This window comes from Polypterus senegalus, chromosome 5 (assembly GCF_016835505.1).
Source record: "Polypterus senegalus isolate Bchr_013 chromosome 5, ASM1683550v1, whole genome shotgun sequence".
Taxonomy (NCBI): Eukaryota; Metazoa; Chordata; class Cladistia; order Polypteriformes; family Polypteridae; genus Polypterus; species Polypterus senegalus.
In genome coordinates, this window is record NC_053158.1 from 85,243,512 (window position 1) to 85,266,634 (window position 23,123).

The window sequence follows — 23,123 nt, forward strand, 5'->3', positions numbered from 1 at the left end:
AGGGAAGCCCCACATTAGGCTGCAGGCTGTCTGATCTGACCAGTCAGTGGCACTGAGCTGGGAGGGGCTGCAGTCTCTTTGACTCACCAAGAATAAAGAAAGTGTTTTTTACTTTTTATTGGTGTCCGCCTCCTGTTGTTTCCGACTTTCAGCGACCACAGGAAAGAAAAGGTTTGCCTAATCCAGCCATACAGTAGATTTTCAGGGGAAAATTCCATGAAAAAGGTCATTAGCATACTCAACAAATTCAATGTGAAATATGCTTGCTGAATTTTGCCAATCAATACTAGTGCTTATGTGCATGTACCCTTCTGTAAAAGATTTGTGAATTTAAATATAAAACAAGGAGCTTTTTGTTCAGATTTTGCCATTGATAAGCAAGTAACAGAATTGCTGATCAGATTTTTTGTTTCAAATAGAAAACAAAACGAAATTAAAGAACAATGTACATTAGTCTGTAGTGAGTTTAACAGGAGGTTAGATATTAGTAGAGGAATAAATGTGAAGCACTGACAGTGTTTGAAGGTTGTGATGGTTTAACCTCAGGAGTTATTGAAAAAATTACAAAATGGTAAAAAAGAGAAAGAAAGAAGAGTGAGCTGCTGCCCAAATAAACAGCTCAAGTGCTTGCAGCACAAAAAGATTATTTTATTAACATTTTGAGGCAAGCATAATGAGTACATAAGTGAGCACACACAGTGCATTAAAATGAACAGGATCTTAATTATTTTCCTCTGCACTGTTCATTGTTTGTCTGATTTGTTAGTTGTTACTTGCTGGTGCTGCTTGGTGTCTTACTGCATGTATAATTTAATATATAAAGAAGACTCATTATTTACCATATGTCTGAAATCAATGATTTTTTTTAAGTTCACACGATATCGTTTTTGTGTGTATTCATATTTTTATTGAATCAAGGGAATTCGCACATAGAAGTAAAAAAGGTCAAATGAACTATTTAAAAGGTATAATATATGTCAAACTGCACCCAGTACCCATCCCACAAACACCTTCCTTCCCTAAAGTCTAGCAGCAGAGTCAAAATCAATAAATTATTATCATCCAAATCAATAAATGCATAGATGACGAGGAGGAACGTAACTCAGTAACAAACCATCATGCACACCGTCAAATGAACCTAAGTGTGCTGTAACTGTGATATCAGTGGACTCAAATAATACATTTTTCATTGTTAAACCGAAGGTAGACTGATTCTCATTGGATTCTTAGGATGCTCCATTAATCCAAGAGGTAGACAGTTCCAAAACAATTAGATTAAAAAGGAAGATTGCCAGTTGTCAAAAGAAAGAAGTTTGGGAGAGCTCCAACAAAAGGCTAAGACTAATTTAACCACTATAGTGCCTAGACAGAGTAGTTCACACTGGTGAAACTTAAGAGAAAGCTTTGAAAGGTCCAAAAAACATAACATTTGAGGAATAAGAATGATGTTTACAGAAGAAAAGAAGAGAGAAATTGGGTAATCTGTAACCAGAAAAAGAAGACTGGAGATCAATGTCAGGGCATATGAAGGAAGGTGCCAGATAAACCAAGGGAACACAAATGACAAACTAGATTAGGAAAAAAGATCTATGAGAAAATGTCTACAGGGAATAGGGTAAAGTCTAATAATAATTTTGAGTTGAGTGAATTGGTAGGTAGGATTTCTGGAACAAAGCCTGACATTATTAAAAGTATTTTGCTAACAGAGAGAAGAAGCAGTGGAATAAGATCACAGGAGTTTGTGAGATTAAAGGAAGTGGTTTGTAGGCAGATTTACAGAGCAAAGAATATTGAGTGGTGAATATTGAGAGAGAAAAGGAGCAAAACAGAGAAAAAAAGAAGTGCAATGGAATAGAGTCCGGTAAACAGATGGCACATGCCCTGAAAACTGATCAGAGTGGAAAATAAAAGAAAAAGAATGAACTAGGGAGATATAAATGAGACTAGAAAGACTCAAATATCAGGCTTGACTGACAAACATAAGGCTGACTGCCTGGTGCTGCCAGAAAGGAAAACTGCTCACCTTGCCACCAATTAACAGGGCTGGTTTGTGAAATATGGGAGAATGATTATGCCATTTTATTGTAGAGGCTAGGTGTTTCTCAGCACAGTGCCATAAATCAATAATGTATGACAACACTGGCCCTAAAAAAAACTTGATATTTTTGGGTTTACTAAGAGTGAAAGTAGATATTGCAATGAGCAACAGACAGCCAAATTAGATTTCATAAGGAATCATGCATGTGGATGAGAAGGTGGACACATCCAAAGCCAAACAGGATGCAGAGAGAATGCACTGTGATAAAATTCAAAGTTTGGAAGGGACATTCCAGTGTTGTACCTGCATCTTATAAAACAGGAATGTTTAGTATAGGATAGTATTTTATTGTTCCACAAGAAGTTAGAAAGTAATGATCTTGTGTGAGGGTGGTAGAGGTAACATGGTGTTGATGAAGATAAAGCAAGAAACAATATCCATTTTGATAATTGTAAGCTGAGACTGAAAAGAAACTGGGAGCTTTAATTCCAGCTGATACCTTTTCTCAGAACATTCTTTACCAAGATCTACTATTAGTTGGTTGACCTGTTAAATTTTGAACATCAATTGTTCTTCTCAGCATCTCTTTGCTACTGTAAATGCATTTACTAAGCTTTGAAGACTTGATAAAAATTATGTTCTAAAAATGTAAGATATTAATATGTATGCCATTATTTTAAATTAATCTGAAAATAATGAATAACACTTAAACATGTTCTATATGAAGTTTACAAAATTAATTGTGATTTTTTTTGACAAATTTTATACAATATATAAACCTGCGTGTGTCATACAAATGTAGCGGGGCTAATATAATAATAATTATTTGTTTCTTTTGTCTGCGCCGAGTACGCTTTGTTTTCATTGTCCCGTTTTCTATATTATATGTGTGTATCAGTAAATGTTGTCCCCGTAAGTTGAAAGGGGAAGGATGATAAAGTGGGACCGCTACCCCAAGATGTAAATTACCTGTTAAATCCAGCAGTTACATCCGGGACATTCTGTATTTAAACAAGAGGAGCCAAAGGCAAAGGAAGAAGAGGAGAGAGAGACAGAAGAAAAAGAATAATTTACGCCGCCATATTTCAACTCGTCTCCGTCCATCGTACAAGACCATTACTTGCTTCTCAAGGATCTGGATCATTATCACGACTCCAGCACAGAGAAACCCTGGGATTTGGATACCTATCAACCATTGCTGAGGACATTTAGGGTGACATGGCCACTCCTCTGAAACCCCCTCTTAAACAATGATACAATAAGTGAGCATTGTAATACACAATACAAATACAGTTTTTTTTTTACCTCCTCTTTGCTCGATCAGCTGCTGGCTTGCTGCTGCCATGCCACATGATCTGCATCTTGCGCAGTGCTTTGAACCTTTAAAAGCCTGTACAGCAGCTGTCCTACTCTTTGTCTTTTATTTCCGGCCCCAGGCGTGATAAATCTTTTGGCAAAAAGTCTTGTCTCGCAGGACATGAGTTCTTGATATTTTTTAGTTTATAATTTAAAAATGAAATAAGAATCTGAAAATCTAACAACATTACATTAAAGTTAGATAAATTCTGAAAAGAATGATATCAAACATATATATGTAGGTTTTAAATTAAGCCTGATTTAAAGTGTGACAAAAAAGTGACATAAAACGTTACATAAAATCATTGCACAAAATTGTTGCACTTTCAGGCTTAGGATTTTATATATTGTCACACACAAGTGATTAAGGGGCAGCTAAAGGACACGACGAGTGAAACCACAAGACGGGGGACAAAGACAGAGTATTAACACCTCTCTCTTTATTTCAACAGAAAAGACGAACAACAAAAGAGCAGGACACCTGAGTTTCTCTCAAAAGCTTCATCCAGACATCCGAGCCGCTTCCATGTTCACCTCCGGTCCCTTGCAGATGACGTCACCACCGTTCTAGGATCCATCAATTTCCTAGCATTCCTACTTCCGTTCCCCACCTCATAAATATGTCCATGCTTCCACCATGTTTTGTCAGCTGTACCTCACAAACTGACCGTTATTAAGAATACTTGTTCTAATACTGTGATTTACAGTATACAGGGATGGAATCCCCAACCCTTAACCTGTGTGTCTGTGTTTTCTTCACAATATATATATATATATATACACACACACACAATATATTTTACCTCCACTAAAGGCCATTTAAACTAGCAGAAGGTTTTGGAAACAGCAATATTATACAGGAGTTGAATAATTGGTATAAACAGTAGAATAATTTACACTAGAAAAGCATCCTGTTATTCAGGGATACTATATCATACATTTTCTTTGTGAATTTTATGTATCACTCAACTGATAAAGATATCATTCAAGGCAAAATATAGCTCTTTGAAAAAACATTAATAAATAAATCCTTGATAATTTCTGACTGCAACTGTATACACACTGTATATAAATGTCACAAATTAAATACTTGACATATGATGCAGACAGATTTGTCTTGTGATTCTATACTGGAAAATACAAGTTCGAAGGTTTTATAGATGCAGTCACATTTGATTGATGGCTTCCAGGTAAGTAAAATAGATCATTAGCAAAGTATTAGGAGGCGTTGAAATGAAAATCCCTGACTATTTTCTTCAGTATAATTTGTCAGGCTGGCAAGTCAAAATACTCTGTGTGACACCATCTTGCAATGCTAACTAGATCACCAAACCAACAATGAAAAAAATCACACAATATGCAGGATTACTGTAAAACATTCAGGGATTTCAGTGATATACATATTAAATAGATTAATTTGGGGTATGAAGCAATGATACAACATCTAAAAAATACCACAGTGAATACTGATAGGCATTTTTAGTTAAGCAGTGTTTTTCAAGATATAGGCTTGACCCCAAATCTTGAAATTGTCCCCTCATTAAATCCCCCCAAAACCACCACTGCACAAAAATATATATAAGCCACATCTGTTAGAAAAATATCACCAAGGAACACTTATTTGCCCAGGAAAAGAGTAACCTCACCACTGCCCTCAAACTTCCTCCCTCCAGACCTACACAACACACCATCACGTGTAAAACTGAATTATGCCAAAACTCTATGTTTATCTTAGTTATTATTTAAGTATTGTATTTATTGTTCAAAGGTAAAACAAATTAAACATTTATATTGTATCTAAAAATATACTTAGTTGACAATTGACATGTCAAAGGTAAGTGTGCAGATGCCTTAATATGGTTGTATACTCTAGATTCAGTAAAATAATTCTGTGGACCTGGAATGATACAGTATATACTTGATATGTGGAAGCTGACATTTTATTATATGTAAATGTATATTTTTACATTTAAGCAGTCTTTGGAAGTGAATATAAGGGCCAACATTATGTTAGATATTGCACACACAGTAGCTCAATGTATTGAATGCATCTCAAGCAAGTTTATTCATAAGATATCCAATATGATTTAAGGCCTTATCCAGACTAATAAATGCAGTTTGGTCTCTATTTTGGAAAGAAAAAAAATACAATAGCAAAAGTCCAAAAGGAAGGAACTAGACTGATTCTGGGATTGCAGCATGTAAGACAAGACAGAAGACAAAAACAAGTGTAATCTTTTCACTATAAGCAAATGAAAATTAAGAAGTTGCATAGTTTCAAACTTTGAAGGGAGCTGGTAGGGAGAATTCCTACTGTTACTACAAAATGAATTACTGAACAAAAACATAGGGGCACAGATGGAAAATGGTGAAGGTAAATTTAGGAAAATTATTTTTTTTACTAAGAGATCTGTTAAAATGAAAAAGTAATGTTGGAGTAAATCTCAATAAATCATTTCTTGTTTTTTTGTAAAGGTGGCTCAGAGGTTAACATTTCTGCCTAACAGTTACAATCATGCATGGTCACTGTTTGCAGTCCCTGTGGCTGAGTGAGTTTCTTTTCCTGTTAACTGAAGGCTCTAAACTGAATTCATGGTTGTGATGATAATTCTGTCTGATGATTCCACGGTTATGCTGCAGTGAACTGAATTTTATTAACAAATTAAATTACAGTTTTGATGTTTCCTTTTAATGTATTAAATCTTGAAATTAAAACATTTAATTGAAGTGCATTAATTTGGGCCTATCAGTGTATCACAGATGCTTCCAAAAGCAATTAGCTGCTTTGAAATTCTCAGACAGTAACATCTTTGTTTTTAGGAAAAGTACATTCTTACCTCAAAAAGAATATAAACAAAGTAAAGCTAACCACTAAGAATACATGAATGTTAATGTGCTTGAAATAAGATTTGTCTACTGCAAGGCTGGTAAGTATTGTGTTGGCCAATGGTTTCCTGTGTCTACTGTAGTTACTGCATGCAAAAAGGACTTTTGATTTTTAGGGACTTCTTCTATTGCCGGTCCGGGTAGGGGGAGGGAACGGTGGGGAGAGTTTTTTTTTTTTCCATCTTGTTTTAAGTGTTTGCTATTTTTGATTTATATTGAGGGTTCTTGTTTAAATTTTCTAAACATTTAACACCAAAAAATGAGACAGATTTGTCCTATTGCTAATAGGGCAAGTTTTAGCTTTTGAATGGTAAAAAAAATACATACTGTACGTATTTTGTCAGTATACTTTAAATTAATATTTTTTAGACACAAATAATCAAGTTGAGCAAATACCTGCATGTTTAAAGCATCCTTATTCTGCATATGAATTTATATAAAGTCAATTAATTAAGAGCAATTTGAGCTCATAATTACATTCATAAAAAAGCCCCATATGAATGCCATTCTGTTCAGGAAAATTAAATAAAATTAATATAGTCAGTAATAAACAAAATCCTCAGAAATAAATGAGACGTTTTTTGCCTTTGTTGACACACATTTAAAAGAAACGCACAACACTTGACAGAATCAAAAGAAATCCCTTAAATATATCTGCTGCAGCCAGGTGTTACATGGGAAGCCTCTTGGCCTTGTCCGCTGCTTGGGTCCTCAGCATGAGGATCCTGTGAGCTGGATCACCCTCAGGGCAGGTCGTAGTACTGTAACTGACATTTCCTCACAGTGCAGATAATGTGCTTATTCAGGACTCCATGAGCCAAATGCTCATTCTAAACAAAGTCAAACCAGCAGTACCCAAGATTCTATGAAGAGATCCAGTATTGAAGGAGTCCAGTCTTTGTCTCAGGTCACTGGATAGCGTCCATTTCTTGCAACCATATAGCAAAACATGGAGCACCAGGACTCTAAAGACTTGGACCTTCATCCTTTTCAAGAAATATTAGGAGCACCAGGGTAAGTAAACCTCTCAATGAGGTTCACATTCCCTTAGCAAGACAGACACAGTGCTGATGGCAGTGCCCAAGAGGTCCTTAAAGGACTAGATTCTGGTTTTTATCCAGGACACTCACAAGCTCCGACACTTAGACTCCTTGCTCAGCCTCTTGAGAGCCCTGATCAGAGCCTCTATTGATTCCACAAAGATCACACCATCATCAGCAAAGGCAAGATCATGAATCTCTCTATAACCGCTGGATCCCACCCTGCCCAACATTCAGCCCGTGCAAGCATTAAATAGTGTAGGAGCAAGAACACAACGCTAAAGAACTTCAGAATCAACTGGGAAAATCGCAGAGGATCTACCTCCATTCTACATAGCACTCAAAGTACCAGTGTACAGGCCAGCCAAGATATCCAGCAACTTCAGGGGGATTCCACAAAGTCTCAGGATGTCTCACAGGGCAGCTCAATCAACTGAGTCAAACAGACTTCTTAGGTGTAAAATCAGATTACTCTGGTCAATGGTAGGTGGACAAGTGATCACGGTTCCTATTGAGGATGACCCTAGCAAGGACGTTACCAGGCACCGAGAGCAGTGTTATCCCCATGTAGTTGACGCAATCCAGGCGATAATCTTTCCCTTTCCTTTAAAGGTGCAACAAGTCCTGTTTTCCAGTCAGTATGATGCCCATCAGATAAATGGAAGCAAAGATTGCTTGTAATACCAGGAAGACAGCCTTACCATCAGCCTGGAGAAGTTCATCCCGGATACCACAGATCCCTGCAACATTCCCTACTTATAGCTGGTTCAACACCTGTGCAATCTCAGTGAGACTGGGTGGTTCACAGGTAATTGTAGGATCATTCTCAAGAACTGTGGACCCAGAGATGTTTAACATCCTAGCTGGAAGATTAACTTTAAACAGCAGCTCAAAGTAGCCAGCCCAGCAGGTCACAACTGCAGCATTATCCGTAAGGAGCGCTCCATCTTCCACCCTAACATGACTGTCCTAGGAACAGATTTGGATGTGTGTAATGGGTCCTGCTCCTGGGCTTAGCAAAAAGCTATTATTAAATGTTTAACACTAGAATCCCTGAAGCCTACAAAAATATTCATAATGCTGGGCCACCTTATATTCCCTTGCATCTCATCAGGACAGTCTTTGTTTTGCAAATGTGTCAGTCAGCACTTCAGCAAGCAGCCTGATATCTCACAACCCGACACTCTAACACCGAGCCAGCTGAAATCACTCACAAAATTCTCAGAGCTGATGTCTGTTTATATGGGAACTAGGTGTCTGCAATAGTATAGGCTAAATAATATATCATTATTTGGAATACATACGTTTCATGTGTGTTCTGTGACTACAGTGGTCTGTGTAAATGTAGGGTGATGGAAAATGCAAGGCATGAAATGTTGAACACATAAATAAAACAGAAAATTTTTTCATGTTATAGTAATAATGACGTGAAGTGTATAATGTATGAAGACAGAAGTCTAAATATCAAATAAACAGTTTCTCACAAGGTTTAACAAAAAAGGTACGCTTTTATTCAAAAATATAACCGAAGAAAAAGAATCTATTCAAGTTACATGTTGCATTCAATGTGTAAAAACCGAAGCCCAAGTACCGATTGACACAAAATAGGTACGTCTGCTTGCTTGGTGTAGAGGTAAGAACTGTGGTCTCGTAATTAAGAGGTTGCCAGTTCAATCCCGGATGCATTCTGCACTTACTCTTTATTTACCGTATATAGCATATATTACATAAGGAAGCCTACAACAGTACAGTAAAATGTAAATAAACATATAAGCACATGGAAAGTGGCAACTAATATACAACATCAGAATTCTGTTCATAAGAATTACTATGAATACTTGGAAATTACTTCAGGCTCACCAGTAAGAGAAAACCTCCTAATATGATATATTGTTCACCTTGTCATGATGACTGATTATGAAAAATGTTGAACTTTTGGGGGTTCTTTCCTATTTTTGCCCTCTAGATCTGAAAAACCCTAATTTTTAGACCATGTTTGGCCTATATTTTGTGCAGGAAATTACATCCTTATGATAAAGAGTAAACCAATAGGTGTGAGCAGCAAAAATAATCAGAAGGACTTGTGCATGCCATATCAACTGACCCCAGTGGTTCAGCTACTCATGGGATACAAGGGATCAGAGTTACTCCTTTTCACAAAAATCTGAAAAAATGGGGATCAGTAATATAAGCATGTGAAGTGTTATTTATTCTATTTCAAGTTTGGTGATCACAAGTATGATAATATTCTTGATATTTGATTCCAATGGCCCTAGCCCTCTAAGAGCTACTCCCAGACGGTTAGAAATGACACATTTTCAAACAGTAGCATGTGGAGTACTGTTTTACATGATTTCAAGGTCAGTGATTATGAATATTTTGTTATTTTTGATTTTGGATCCTTTAATAGGGATCTAGCCCTCTATGGACCTCTATATACTGTAGAGGGTGAAAAATGACAAACTTCTATTATAATCGTGAATATTTAGACATTAAACATTTATGCTGAAGCACACATTTTAATATTTCAAATATCTGATGCAACTATTTTTTTTTCTATGTACTTCTACCTCATGAATTAAATCATTATATTTCTTATGAACACCTCAAGTTAGAGCATCTTATGCTAAGTGAGACTGAGTCTTTACATTAACAAGAACCCCCTACCAGCCTTTTAATCAAAACAGAAAATATTTTTGTTGTTGTTGTTGTTGTTAGTATGTAAGTTAGTAAAAGCCTGATTTATTCATTTGTAAATCCAACTATTCCATTAAAGGGTTTTGGGAAGTGAGAGAAAGCCAAAGATAGCAACCAGTTCTATGAAGACATGCCAGTCCATTAATGGACACACTCATGCACAGACTCTCAGTCATCTACAACAGACTAATTGTGAGCCACACAACCACATCTGTACATATTTGGTACACAGGCATAAACTAAAAAACACCTGCATATTATAATAAATCCATGTGGACACAAGGAGAGCTTGCTTACTGCACAGAAAAATAATCTATTCAGGATTTAAATATATAACTTGGGAGCAGTGCCAAACAGTAAGCCAACATACCACTAATGTAGTCTTTTATGTCTAAATTATAGACAATCTAAATTATCAGCAATTTTCTGTCAGTTATTTATTAAATAATTTAAGGGATTTAATTCTAAAGTCCTCCATAGCTATTAAGATGGAACGTTTTAGAAAACATAAGTATTGAATATTATAATAGAGTCCATGTTTTGGTAACTCTTTAAAATTTAAGTTGACTAAAACTGAAATTAGTTCAAAACTATACTGTAATTTAAAGCAAAATTTGGCACAAATGGTTCTGATTTATCCACTGACCCAAAAAGAAGGTCTCTTATTTGCTTTTTCAAGAATCAATATCAAATGGCTATGCTCACAGCGCTACCAAGAGTTTAAACGTACCAACTGAAGGTCTACCTTGAATGGCAGGCCCTTCTTGTATCTCCCTTACTGTTTGGTGTAGCTGTAAATGTACCGTTGTGTGTTTCATATTCTGCATTATTGCAGAGATGAAACTCAGTGCAGAGTTACACTCATGACACATGATGACTCAAAGGGCTTTAAAGCAGTTACACATTTCCTGATAAAAAGTGGCATCTGGGACCGAGTACTAAACATGTTTACTTAATGTACAACCCAAATCATTTCTGTTGTGGGTTATGACCATAAGAAGAAAGAGATCTACTTTGCTTGTGTGTGTGTATTTTATCTAGCAGTGTACTGAAATATACAAATGATAATGTATAGATGAGAACATTTGCTCTATGACTGAAGCTGTCTTTTTGCATCCTCTTCAGATCTGATCATATGACAAGTAAAGCTCTCAATTGAACTGCTTCTGCACAGTAACTGTCTAAAGAGGAAAAACACATCCAAGGTCGCTACAGCAATTAAGTATGCACTTGAGGTACAGGATGTTTAACATTTTGCTTTATTATTTTAGCCCTGTGTAAAAAATAATTCTGTTTTTAAGGAGTACCTAGGAAAAAAGTTAAATGATTTTCACTGTTTACAAGAATCTACACTGTGTCTTATGTTGTTTTTATTATACTGTATTAGCATGGTGATGATAGAAACTGGCATATAGTACCTCTGTGTTCTGAAACTATAATCCCATCATAAGAAAAGTCAAATACCAAGTGCAAAATGCATACTGTCACAATGCACAATATGAAGTATTTTGCTTCCCCCTTTCAGAAACACTATCTACAGTATTTCATTATACTATTTATTGCATTCATGAAAAAAGTTGAGATACTGTAATTCAATAGTTTGATAAAGAAAAAAATAGACATTGTTGAGGATATACTTGCAGGTCAAACTATTAAAATTAATAGGTTGTTTGGAATTACACATTGTACTTTAAAAAATATTATAAGCAAAATTGTATTAAATAACATGCCTCTAAAATTTATAGCTTGAAGCCAGGAAGTACTGAAATAAAGGTGATGTCAGTGGAAATGTTCTGTTTATTAATCTGGGTGCGAGCATGAAGGACATAAAAGGGGAAAAAAAGCTCTTTACAACAAGTTGTTGTATAAATAAAAGAGCAATTTGTACAACATATGGTCTAACTTAGTGTGTGTATTTTAAACAATTGTCTAGATGTTCCAAAATATACCTGGGTCAAAACTTTCCAAATGTACAGTAAATGTTCTCAGGTAATGACCTCTCTGGGTCACATATTTTGTGAAGGCACCATAGTAAGACCTCACAGAAAAATGTTTGGTTGTCTTTCAGACAATTTTGTTTCTTCAAAAATATCAAATCTTAATATTAATATTAAGAGCAATATATACGATGGTATTTCATTGTGCAATGAACAGTCTGTCATGGCAGCTTATATCATGTTGCAATACATTGCGTTATCCTGCTTAACTGGAAGAGTTCTACCCACAAAGCACAATGTTCATTATTATGGAAAATGATAAAAATGTAATGCTCCTTAGGGACAAGCTGACAGAGATGGGAGTAGATTCATACCTGGTGGCATGGATCATGGACAATCTTACAGACAGACCTCAGTATGTGCGTCTCGGGAACTGACATTGTGGTCAGCAACACAGGAGCGCCGCAGGGGACTGTGCTTTCTCCGGTCCTGTTCAGCCTATATACATCGGACTTCAAATACAGCTCGGAGTCCTGCCACATGCACAAGTTTGCGGATGACACTGCTATCATGGGCTGCATCAGGAGTGGGCAGGAGGAGGTTATAGGATCCTAATCAAGCACTTTGTTAAATGGTGCGACTCAAACCACCTAAAATTGAACACCAGCAAGACCAAGGAGCCGGTGGTGGATTTTAGGAGGACCAGGCCCCTCATGGACCCCGTGATCATCAGAGGTGACTGTGTGCAGAGGGTGCAGACCTATAAATATCTGGGAGTGCAGCTGGATGATAAATTGGACTGGACTGCCAATACGGATGCTCTGTGCAAGAGAGGACAGAGCCAACTATACTTCCTTAGAAGGCTGGCATCTTTCAACATCTGCAATAAGATGCTGCAGATGTTCTATCAGACGGTTGTGGCGAGTGCCCTCTTCTATGTGGTGGTGTGCTGGAGAGGCAGCATAAAGAAGTGGAATGCCTCACGCCTGGATAAACTGGTGAGGAAGGCAGGCTCTATTGTAGGCACGGTGATGGACAGTTTGACATCCGTGGCAGAGCGACGGACGCTGAGCAGGCTCCTGTCAATCATTGAGAATCCACTGCATCCACTGAACAGTATCATCTCCAGACAGAGGAGCAGCTTCAGCAACAGACTGCTGTCACTGCCCTGCTCCACTGACAGACTAAGGAGATCGTTCCTCCCCTACACTATGCGACTCTTCAGTTCCACTCGGGGGAGAGGGGTAAATGTTAAAAGTATACAAAGTTACTGTCTGTTTTACCTGCATTTGTATCACTCTTTAATTTAATATTGTTTTTTCTCAGTATACTGCTGCTGGAGTATGTGAATTTTATGTGAATCCTCTTGGGATTAATACAGTATCTATCTATCTATCGATCTATCTATCTATCTATTTATCTATCTATCTATCTAAGAAATGAAGGTCACTTCACAAGAAAAAATTCAAAATTTTAATGAGAACTCAAGTAAAGCACACCTTTTATTGGCTAACTAACTAAACTTTCAAGACAACTTAGGCCCCTCCTTCAGGCAAGATGTAATCATTTATTTATTTTATTTTATTATAATTATTTTAAATTTAAATTTGAATTAAAAAATACATTTAAATTTAAATTATTATTATTATTAATAAATTGCTATCACTATTATTATTATTTGTTCTCCCCGTGTCTGCGTGGGTTTCCTCCGGGCGCTCGGTTTCCTCCCACAATCCAAAGACATGCAGGTTAGGTGGATTGGCGATTCTAAATTGGCCCTAGTGTGTGCTTGGTGTGTGGGTGTGTTTGTATGTGTCCTGTGGTGGGTTGGCACCCTGCCCAGGATTGGTTCCTGCCTTGTGCCCTGTGTTGGCTGGGATTGGCTCCAGCAGACCCCCGTGACCCTGTATTCAGATTCAGCATGTTAGAAAATGGATGGATGGATTATTATTATTATTATTTTTTATTTAAATTTATTTAAAAACAATGCATATATTGTACTTAATGAAGCAGCTAAATTCTTGATAACCTTTGGGATGTCTCAGTAACTTCAACTGATTACCAATAAAGGTATATAGAAAATAAAAAGTCTAGGCAAGTGCAAACATAAAGATAAGCTTTGAATAATTTTTTTAATTGTTTGGTATGAGGGAGTAATGAGAGAGGGGGTAGAAATGAAGCTGAAAATGAGAATAATGTTGCTGCCACCTTTCAAAAAAAAAATATATAAAATGGCAGTTATCCTTTATGGCACAAGTCTGGGATTTTTCAAGCCTAATCTGGCAGTGTTCCCAGCCCACAATTATTGGACATTGGAAGTACTCTTGGGCTTTACATAAAAGCAGCTTCCTGCCACTACTTGAGCAGCCAGAGTTGGGAGGAAGGAGGACAATGGTTACATGGAGGAGAGAAGGAAGACAGAGTGACAAAGAAAGAAAGAAAGAGAGTTACAGAGTATCGTATTGCTGTGTGCTACCACACTGTGCTTTATACTTGTATTGGTGGTTGGAAACACTTACCAGAAGCGTTTCCTATAATACAAAGCTCTTTGTGCTTTTATACTTGTGCCTGAGTCTTTGTGTCAGATGTCTGGAGAGCTGGAGCACCCTCTGATGGCCACACTGTAAAGACATGGGAAGAACATAAAAAAACTCATTGAGACCCTGGTGCTATGAGCCAGGAATGACAGCACATAAACCTGGATTATAGTCACAAGGGCCACATGGCAAAAAAGATGCTGGACACAGTGACATGCCTCCTTGATGCAGTAGATTTTCACAATTTTTTCTAACTACACTGTGATGTGGATGCAATCCCATGTATCCAAAATTGTGAATTTTGAGGAAAGTTACATTGGTGCCCGAGAAATGAACAGGACTGAATTTGACACAACAGGTCATCAAAGTACAGTACATTGAAGACATGCAAAAATATATTTTTAGCTGTTATGCTGTTTAGCTGTATCATATACATCACCCACTCACGAGAATATTATACTTGCTCTCTCTTTGCTGCTTTTGGTTAATGGGTCTGACAAATTGTAAAGATGAATAAACACTTTATTGATGCTTTGTAAGTGTTATGAAGACCCAAAGAAGTGTTCATTAAGGTCTTGTTACATATTAGCAAAGGAGTATTAAATGCATTTTTGCAGTACCTAAACTAAAGTGTTACCCTATTACTTGATTCAGGCAATGGCTCAGTTCCAGTTTGTTATAAAACTGGTTTTACGGTTTTAGTTTACCATTGTGTTTTTGTGGTTGAAGGTTTCGCACTATTAATGAATTTTGATAGGTTATCATTGAGTTATGATAAAGTTGCAGAACACATAGAAATATTGATGATTTTTGTGGCATGATGTTATTTCATCCAATAGATGGTAGCAGAATAATGTCCCAAGAGTTATTTAGGCTTAACACTGCCATTACATGATACCCCAAATCTGACTTGGGTTTACCCATATTTACATTGAATTCCAAATCCGAGTCACACTCATGGTTAATACCAAGGAGTTTAAGATTTCTACACCTGCTGGTGAGGCCAGAGATGGGCACACAGAGAGAACCTGTGTGGAATAGTGAAGATGCATCAAAGTATTGTCTGCTTTTTTGCATTGTGAAACATAAAACTCATATATGCAGGCACTGCCCAATAAGGTCATCAGAGGTATACAATAAAAAACCCTGCCCTTCAGAATCTAATGGAACATCTAGTCATTTCAGTGATAACATAAAGGAAGCATAAAAGGAGGACCAGGACCTATCACAAATAGTTAACATCTGGCAAAATACTGCATACAAAGTTAGTCTTTGATTAAGTAAGTCAGGTGAAGCTGAAAAAAGGGCCCTAACCCTTTAAATTCTGTCTGGCAACCACAAAGAAGCTCTGCTGTTCTGTTTGCCAAGTGTGCTGTCAGAATGATATAACATGTATCAGCAAGAGAATGACTCTAAATAATGAACTAGAACTATTATATTATCGAATAAAACACCAATCTCTCAATCTAGGATGAGTAAAATATTGGTGTTTTTGTTGTCTTAGCTTCTTAGAAAGCCCACTGTAATCACAGCAGTAATACAACGCAGCCGACTCAGTCCCCATGCATGACTCAATGCTCCACTTGCAATAAGCTTAACTAACAGCTAATGTCACACACATGATCCTGCTGAGTGTCTTGCAATGTCTGCTGTGAAACTTCAGGGGAAATTGGAGGGAGACAAAGATCAAGTCCCTTAACAGTATTTCTGTTTTCCTTCATATACTAGATAAAAAAAAATGGGTGCCAAAAAATGTTGGCATGTTCATCTGACGATCAGTCCCACCTCTTCAGGCATGTCTGGATCAAAGAACATTGTGGTCATCATTCACCATTTTAAAAGAATCTTCACAAAGAGGATCTTTGATGGCCTATTTAAAAGAAAGTGATGTTGCAACAGCTAAAAATATGATTCACTATTTTCTTTTTTTTTTTGTCTTTGCCTCTGGCCTCTCCTCCTGGAACCATAATCCTTTGATGTGCTCTGTCTCACACTTTATAAATCTGTATTCAGGGATGTTCATCATAGAAATGCATATAGCATACATTTATTTCTTAACAAATGTATTTGAATTAGCTATTATAGCATGATAAAAAATATAGTTGACAAAATGAAAGATTCACCATTGCTGAACTTCATTTTCTTATATCAATGAACCTTTATTTGCTTTCTCCATCTTCTTTTTGAAAAATATATTCAAAAATATACTAGACACATTAATTTAGACTTGAAAATGCAAGGGATCCAGTCTTTGTCTATTTAGATCATAATTCAAAAGAAAATGAGGAAAAAAAATTCAAAACTATAATAAATTATACCTCTAAATGATACTGTAGCAATAAAACCAAGCTGACACAGAGACTTCAGCTTTACTGCAAATACAACACTAAAACATAAGACTATGACTGTGACACAAAAATGCTTACAAAGGGTGTTTCAGAAGCTGTATTATTTATAGATCAGCAATAAATCTAATTGTCTATACTGTAATATCATTGAATGAAATAAGGCAGTTCAAATGAACAACAGAAAGCACTCTTGCTACTCTGAATTACTATCTTCATTTGAACTGCATGAATAAGCACAATACTATTTTTATTATATTTATGTATGAAGCAATTTTATTTGACTTGTGTGGTGTCGTTACCCAAATTCAGTCCTTGTTCAAATGACACACAATCAATGAAAAGTTGCAAAAAAAATGAAAATTTCAGAACATTGTCTGAATGGTTTAAAGAGCGATTAACATGCATAATGAGTGATATGTTACATAAACTCTAGCATATATTAGAGGCATGTAGTATTTTTTTCTGCATCATTAAAAAAAATCCTTGTTTTTGAGGTGGATTGTATCCTACCTGTTTGCAGTAGAATGGCATTTGATATTGTACTGCTTAACATAATGTGGGTGTTATTGTGAGAAATTGATAACACTGCTGCCTCACAGTGTTAGGAGAGAAGAGTTTGAAACCTAGCTTGGTCCCTGTGTGTATGGAATTTGCATGTTCTCCTAATTACTGTGTGGACTTCACTCTGGGTAGTCCTTTTTTCAACATTGTAGATTAGGTTGATAAGTGACTCTAAATTGGCCTGGCATGGCTTTCTGTGGATGTTTGTATATATGAGTGTCACTTATATATGGTTCCTTTCTGCCCTTATGTCCAAAGCTGCCAGAACACATTTCCAACTGCCCACTATCCTCATTTGGCGTAAAGAAGTGGAGTGTTTTACATTGCAAACTCACAGCTCAGGGAGCTGATTTTGATTCTTGGCTTTGTTGCTCTCTGGATGAAATATTTTCAGTTTTTGTCATGTTTTTATGCATTATTACTAAATATTGCAGTTTCCACGTACATAGTAAAATGGCAATTTACTTGAAATGCATAAATATAGTAGAGATCTCAAATGGTCACTCACCGGCACGCCAAATGAAATGGATTCCTTCCTTGTGTTTAATACTCATCTTTTGAGCCATGGCTATACTATATAACCTTGTAATTGACAACACTGATGAAGAAAATAGATAGATGGGTTACTAGATGTTTAATTCAATGTTCAGCATATTAGAAAGATTAATGCTATTACAAACAAAACTGATGAAATTTGTAATTTTTAAGGATTGTTGTAGGAAACATTCATAAAGTCATTATGAAATAATTATGTGCAACTAAAGAGAAAGCTTACAAAAGTGGAGATAAGACTGTTTACACAGTAACTAAATATCAACTAGACAAGGTGGTGAAGGGTGTCAAAAGCAGATATACTGTAAGATTAAGTTAGAACAGAATTTCTCAACTTCTGTCTGGAGTGCTTTACAAGTGATTGAAAGTCTCGCCCAGTTTCAAAGAAGGTGCAGTCATCCATGTTCCCAAGAAGCAAAAAATATATCATTTAAATGATTAAGGCCAGTGGCACAGACCTCTATAATATTAAGAAATTTGAACATCTGTTTTTTCCACATCTCAAATCTGTCACTGAATCTCTCCTTGACCCAACTATAGATTGCTTACCATACCAACTTGTCAGTTGAGCATACTATACAGTGAGCATGGTTCTCCACTACATCTTGAAGCTGTTAGACTCTCCAGATACTTATTCCAAGACCTTATTACTCGATTTCAGTTCCGTGTTTAATACAATCATACCAAATCTTCTTCATGGCAAGTATAGTATCTCAGAATGAACCTGAGCTATGTCTCTACATTTCTAACTTTCTAAGGAATAGACTTCAAAAAATGAAGCTGGGCAGATATCAGTTAGGACCACTGACTCTAAGTACAGGGTTCCCCTCAAGGTTGTCTTTTGTCTCCTCAACTTTTCAGTCTCTCTGTCTCTCTACAACAATGGCTGCAGTTCCACTGACCCATCTTTAAAATCACCCATGAAGTGCTCCCCTCAATAATATCACAAGACCAAACTGGATTTATTAGGGGCCGACACTTATCTTCAAATCTTCGACGCCTGTTTAATGTAATATACTCACCAACTAAATCAAACACCCCAGAAATATTATTATCATTGGATGCAGAAAAAGCATTCGACATGATTGAATGGAAATACCTTTTTACTATTTTGGAGAAGTTTGGGTTTGGCCCGAACATTTGTGCATGGATTAAATTACTGTATACTAACCCAGAAGCTTCAGTTTGCATCAATAACATTTGCTCAGACTACTTTAAACTAGAACGTGGCACAAGACAAGGATGCCCTTTGTCACCACTGCTGTTTGCAATTGCCATTGAACCACTGGCAATACATTGTCGAAATACTGATCAGATAAAGGGGATTAGCAGAGAAGGACTGGAACAGAAAATCTCATTATATGCAGATGACATGGTACTGTATATATCGGATCCAGAAAATTCTGTGCCTGCAGTCTTAGCAGCACTCACAGAATTTCAAAAGCTCTCTGGTCTCAGAATTAATCTGAATAAAAGTGTACTCTTTCCGGTGAATTCGCAAGCATATAATAGATTAGACACCCTTCCTTTTATCATTGCAGAACAGTTTAAATACCTCGGGGTAAACATCACAAGTAAACATAAAGCTCTTTATCAACAAAATTTTGTCGTCTGTATGGAAAAAATTAAAATTCATCTCACACTAGCTGGAAGAATTAACACTGTTAAGATGAATATTCTTCCTAAGCTCCTTTTTTTATATCAAAACATACCAATATACATTAATAAATCGTTCTTTAAGCAATTAGATTCAACAATAACCTCATTTATTTGGAATTCTAAACATCCACGCATCAAAAGAGCGACCCTACAAAGACAAAAGGCAGAGGCGGCATGGCTCTACCTAACTTCCAGTTTTATTACTGGGCGGCAAATATACAGTCGATAAGAACCTGGACACAAATAGAAGAACATACACAGGCATGGACCGCAATAGAAGTAAAATCCTGCAGTACTTCTTTGTATTCCTTGCTTTGTGCTCCAATAAACACACGTTATCGGCAATACACTAATAACCCAATTGTGCTCCACTCACTTAGAATCTGGAACCAATGTAGAAAGCATTTTAAGACGGAGAAGCTTCTTTCTGTGGCACCCTGCAAAAGAACCACCTCTTTCAACCCTCACAAACATATGCAGTTTTTAATATCTGGAAAAAATTTGGAATTAACTTGCTTAGAGATCTTTATATAGACAACGTCTTTGCATCCTATGAACAATTACGTTCCAAATTTAACATTCCAGCTACAAATTTCTTTCACTATCTTCAAATCAGGAACTTTGTTAAACAGAACCTTCCAGATTTTCCTCATCTTGCACCCTCATCCACGCTGGAAAAATTATTGCTCAATTTCAAGGAGTTAGACTCCATCTCTACAATATATAAAATCCTTTTACAATCCCTTCCTTTCAAAGATCCAAGAGGACACTGGGAAAATGACCTCTCAATTAATATATCAGAAAAGGAGTGGAAAGTAGCAATGCAGAGAATTCACTCAAGCTCCATATGCAAAGCATACAATTATACAACTCAAAATTATATATCAAGCACATCTGTCTCGACTAAAACTCTCCAAAATGTTTCCAGGGCATGATCCAACCTGCAACGTTGCACCCAAGCCCCAGCCTCACTAGGTCACATGTTCTGGGCCTGCTCCAAATTAACATTATTCTGGAAAAAATTTTAATTACCTCTCAGACAGTCTTGGACTCACAATCCCTCCTAACCCATTAACAGCTGTGTTTGGGGTTCTTCCAGAGGGTCTTAAAGTGGAGAAAGACAAACAAACTGTGATTGCATTCACTACACTGTTGGCACGCAGACTTATTCTGATAAACTGGAAGAACCCAAACTCTCCTCTTTTAAGTCAGTGGGAAACTGATGTGTTATATTATTTAAAATTGGAAAAAATCAAATACTCAGTTAGAGGATCTGTGCAGACTTTTTTCAAAACATGGCAGGATCTAATCAGTAATATTTTGAAATGATTTTATAAAGCACAGAGAATTTGTTGATTTAGGTATTTTTAAAAGCCTTAAATTTTACACCGTTTGGCTTGCTCTCTCTCTCAAGGGTGGGGATCGATCTGTTCTTAGCATAATTCTTTTTTTTTTTTGTTAAAACTTGATTGCTATGTATTGATTGTAATAAAATTAATAAATAAATAAAAAAAAAAAAAAAAAAAAAAATCACCCATGATACGACTGTGATTAGACAGATCAGAGAAGGGGAAGAGGTACCATATGGAGGGAGGTAGATTGGATGTAACCCACAAGAATCTCAACTTGAATGCCCTGAAAACAGTACAGTTTAGGGGATACCCCTGGCCCTAGTTATAAATGATGTCACTTTGAACAGGTTGGAATCAATTACATTTCTTGGCACAACTATCACTCACAATCTAAACTGGTAACTGCTCTTTATTAAAAAGCTACAGTTCTCTAGAGATGTTATTAAATATATTATCACTTTATCCATAATAGACCAATATGGCAATCCACAGGCTCATTGAATACAAACTGCAGTGTGTCATTTGGGCAGCAGAACAGAATGTAGACCTGAACCTGGGTTAGGAAGCATGGCAGAAATGTAACACTCATCCAGGTAACCTTCTCTTTCTTGTTACCATCAAGGAAATGTTATTGGTCTCTAAAACAAGAACTACTGGATACATAAATAGGTTCTTTCCTTTTGCAGTTTCTGTAGTTAAGTAGTCTCTGATTCATCACTGTCTGTCCATACTCCTCCATTGAATCTAAAGTAGTTATTTGCAGAAAAAAAGACATACTTGATATTTTTCGGCTATAGCTGAAATTCTGCATTGTCAAATTGTTTTATATAATTGTGCTGTGCAATATACCATTATTTACTACCACTCTATATAATGTGATGGTGTCATGTATTATATACTGTATTGTGCTGTTAATGGTATTTACTTTGCTAGGTGTATGAATGTAACACAAAGAGAAATTCCCAGAAACTGCTTTGTTCAAGATAAAGTTACTTTTCAGATGTTTTAAAAGAGTTATTTAGACGACGGTTTGCTAATTTAGAAGAATTACCTGTTTCCATTTACTGTATCTGTTGTCACACATGTGTGCCTGGGGATCACCTTCAGGGTTTAAAAAAGGTAAGTGACTCCAAAGCACACCAGGGGAAGGTGCTGTTGCTAACCATTCTCTGTCTTCCATCTGCAGCCTTGTCAACTGACACCACCCTCAGAGCCTGGAGAAAGCACAGGACTGAGTAAAAGCAGGGGCATGCCCAAAGTACCATGTCTCATTTGGACCCTGAACTCAAAAGTGGAAGGATCTCCCAAGAGGCTTGAAACCAATGTACTTCTATTCTTAAGAACTATAAACTACCTGTTGTAGCTATTATTTTGCTTGTTTTTGTAGAGGCTGGATTGGCCAGCTTTCTTATCATTAAACAGGCTGTTTATGGTGGGGTCACTGAGTCTTCCTTGCTCTAACACTATTAATGTGGCCATTTTATAAAATTACTCATTTCTTTACAGAGTTGTGAGGAGCCAAAACTATGGAAGATACAAAATTACATGAAATCCAACACGTTAACTGCATCTCTGCCACTCATGTTATGACGACGGGGACTGAACGCACCCCAAGGAGACGCAGTCACTCCTCTTCTTAACCCCATCTTAAACAGTGATACAATGAGAAACAAATACAGTTTTTTTTATTACCTCCTCTTTGCTCAATCAGCTGCTGACTTGCTGATGCTGCTGCTGCTGCTGTGCCCCATGATCTGCTTCTCACGTAGTGCTTCAAACATTTGAAAGCCTGTACAGCCTGTATAGCGAGTTGGATAATGGATGGATGGATAAAGACTCACTAATGTGTTTGTCTTGCAGCGTTGTATGTATATTATCATCCAGTTGACGCTCAGAACCGGCCAACTCTATTTAATTTGAAAAGCAACAGGAGAGCAGTGCTGCTCAAAAATAAAGAATGCTGGCAGTCGCCTGGTATATACTAACTGTGTAAGCCAGTGCTGTGAAGTGGTCGCATCGTTTGTGCATTAGCAGCTAAGCGACTGTCTTTCTTTTTGCTGGTGTGCTGGCCTCGCTTGCTTATCCTCGCAGCTGGAGTTCTCACCCCAATTCTGCATCTCACTTCCGGGCCGGACAGACACACACACTTCCACGCAAAGA

The 23,123-nt window shown here is 36.8% G+C and overlaps 1 protein-coding gene across 5 annotated transcripts in view; it reads right to left on the reverse strand.

The window, feature by feature from the left end:
* LOC120530412 (cadherin-18) overlaps positions 1-23,123 on the reverse strand; it is a 1,801,315-nt gene that overhangs the window by 852,842 nt on the left and 925,350 nt on the right. For 2 of the 5 annotated variants that reach the window (XM_039754897.1, XM_039754898.1), the window contains exon 7: positions 14,474-14,575. The exons of the other annotated variants lie outside the window; for them this stretch is intronic. The gene's annotated coding sequence lies outside the window, so the exon portion shown is untranslated. The remainder of the gene's footprint in view (positions 1-14,473; positions 14,576-23,123) is intronic. 5 annotated transcript variants of the gene reach the window in all.